The sequence below is a fragment of the Callorhinus ursinus genome, unplaced genomic scaffold (assembly GCF_003265705.2).
Source record: "Callorhinus ursinus isolate GAN/ISIS: 27379988/994484 unplaced genomic scaffold, GSC_fseal_2.0 scaffold41, whole genome shotgun sequence".
Taxonomy (NCBI): Eukaryota; Metazoa; Chordata; class Mammalia; order Carnivora; family Otariidae; genus Callorhinus; species Callorhinus ursinus.
Window position 1 is genome coordinate 1,068,181 of NW_027397103.1, and position 2,763 is coordinate 1,070,943.

The 2,763-nt window shown below is 46.4% G+C and overlaps 1 protein-coding gene across 3 annotated transcripts in view; it reads left to right on the forward strand.

Annotated features, from left to right (window-relative positions):
* The window catches only part of CORO1C (coronin 1C), a 76,293-nt gene extending 75,761 nt beyond the window's left edge, over positions 1–532 (forward strand). For all 3 annotated transcript variants that reach the window (XM_025889339.2, XM_025889338.2, XM_025889340.2), the window contains exon 11: positions 1–532. This exon is cut by the window's left edge and continues 1,993 nt beyond it. The gene's annotated coding sequence lies outside the window, so the exon portion shown is untranslated.
* Positions 533–2,763: the final 2,231 nt, after the last annotated feature.

The window sequence follows — 2,763 nt, forward strand, 5'->3', positions numbered from 1 at the left end:
TGTGTGTGTGTGTGTGTGTGTGTGTGTGTGTGTGTGTGTGTGTGTGTTTAATATTGGCGTGGATAGTGAGATGTAAGGAAAACAAGAATCACAGTGACTTATATTCAAACCTGTACATGTTTCTTTATCCACGTAATCTGCTGAGGATCTTCATTTTTAAGATTGAGAAATGTTTTAAGGTTCTGAAATCAAATTAAGTAAACAAAACTGTTGATGGTGGTGAAACACCATAGGGAATGTGGTTCAAAGAGAACACAGAGCAAGGAGAAATTACCCTGATCTTAGTGTGTAGCTTATGACTTATTTAATGAATGGATGCCCAGCCAGGCTCAAAGTCAGCGCCTAAAGCTTTGTGGATTATTCTTCCTGTTGTGTCGGGTTTTTTTTTTCCTCTTCTTTTTCTTTTTAAAGCCTTGCTATCCCAGAGGAAAACCAGTGAATTACTCCTAGATCGGCTCTTATAGAGCGGCCATAGTATTCTGTCAAAACACTTGCTTCCATTTTCAAAGATAAAAAGTCATTGATTACAAAATGGTGTCCCGTGTTTATTTCACACCTCAGCTGTCTTTGAGGCAGCCCACAGCCTCTCTGACTCAGTGGAACCCGCCAGGCGACTGTTCCTCTCTGAGGGTGAGTACAGGGGAAGTGGGGCTGGGCCGCTGCGCTCCAGCACAGGGGGAGGTCAGGTGGGGTATAGCGGAGGGAGGGCTACATGCCGGATTCCAGCAGGCCTCCAGTTTTTACCAGGGGTGGGATCTGGGGCAGATCTCCTCATCTTGAGGCATCCCTTTCCCTGCTTTGAAGGAGGGATACGAATCCCATGTCGTTTGGAAGAGGGATACCCGCAGCTGGCCACACAGAGAGCCCTTGCCACCGTGCGTGGCTGACAGTGTGACCGGCTGAGTCCCTGACCGTGCCTTTGAAAGCATTGTTTTCTTCAGTACAAGTACAGCCCTCTTGGCTTAGCTGTGATTTTTATTCCCAGAGGGTTTTCAGGGTCATTTGAACTTCATGGCCTTTTTAGCTTCCCTTTTTACACCAAAATAGCATCTCATGACATTTCAGTGATTGTAGCAAACAATCCCCCACCATCTGGTCTTTCCGAAGGTTTGTAAACATGATGAATAACTGGCACAAAGCTCCCCCTCCTCAAGGACATTCTCCTAAAGTTGCTGTAGTCCGTGAGGAGGACGGCAGCCGGGTTTGTGGTCAGCCCGTACATGGCTGCAGGAAGTAGAGTCGGCAGATGCTGTCTGTGCCCCTCCAGGATGCCCACGGTCAGGGGGCAGGCGCATGTGGGAGGTGCTGACGACCGGCTTTCTCTCACTCTGGCTGCCTGCCTTCTATGCCAGAAAACCTAAAGGTCACCATGTCAGCCCCAGACGGCCAGCCAGGCCCCATTGAGGGAGGACTTCCGTTTTTTTTTAAAGGCTACTTCCCTTGTCGTTCTTGGTGTTCTGTGTCCAGAAAAACTTTTTGTTGGCTCTTAAGAATCTGTTAACTCTAAGTGGCCCTTCTCTTTCTGCTAGCACGTTAGAATGTCCTGAAGCCAGCAGTGGGCTCGAACGTGAGCCATGGCCAAGGACACACCACCTTTTCCTCCTTCAGACAGGCAGTACTGGACAGTGCCCTTTGTTAAAGTCCTTTCCTGCAAGGCTGGGGAGGGGTGTGTGCTTATTGGCACAGCTTTTCCAGAGGGCGGTGTGACAAGATAACATCTGAAGTCTTCAGCGTTCCTACCTTTTGGCCCAGGGTTTTCACCTCTGGGAATTTTGCCCCAAAGAAACTAGTGGGGATCTATTCAGGAATCAGCAGAGGAAAAAGTTTAGCAGGCTTAATTAACCAGCCCAGGACAGCTTGCTTATGACAAGCTCTCTTAAGGATATATATATACGATACAGATTTACTCGGATGCAAGTTTTGTTGTTATGTGGAGGTACCAGCTGTGGTTAATTTTATCTAATTAGATTTTACTGAATTTTATATTTCCCATAAATGTCCTTATTCCCAGAGAGGTTATTAGAATTAATGTATGAATGATGAATTAATGATACATTGAAACAAGCATCCTAAATCAGTGGGGGAAGGAAGTGGTGCAGCGACATTAAGTAGCTCTGGGGGGCAGGGACTCCTTAGAGCCGCCCAGCGGGACCCCAGTGTATGTTCCTGATGGAATTAGTAGTTAAATGGAAAGAAATTTTATTAGAAGAAAAAAAATAAGTCCTTTTCTATCTAGACTTTAGTCTGGGGAAAACTTTTTAAATCACAAAGGGAAAGCTAGATTGGCTCCATAAAAATCAAATTACCTAAGACTTTAAAGTGTCAAAAAATGTGAAGGTCATGGAAGCTGGGAAATAGATTTTCAACCAATGTGATATGAAGCAATATACTTCAATATGCTTAATCTCAGTCCCAGCTGCCTGCTGTATTTGAAGTGGAGGTGATCTCACCTCCCTGGTGGGGTGTGTCCAGCTGTGAGGCCGAGAGGGCTGATGTGCCCCTAGCAGCCTTCCTTCCTGGCCCCCAGGAGTTCAGTCTATCAGCAGGTAGTTTATCACCGAGGTGGAAGGAGATTGCTAGGCGACACTAGTCAGAACGAGCTTTTGTTCCCCGATGGCAAGTTTTTGGAAAAGGTGCGAGGGAGAAATTGCTCCGGTTAGAAGTACTCAAGGGTAAGGTGGCTGCTAAGTTTGTTAGGTTGGCTGAAATGTGGAGAAAGGGGAGTTTGGAGAAGCTGCTAGAATCTGCAGTTCCGTGTAGCTT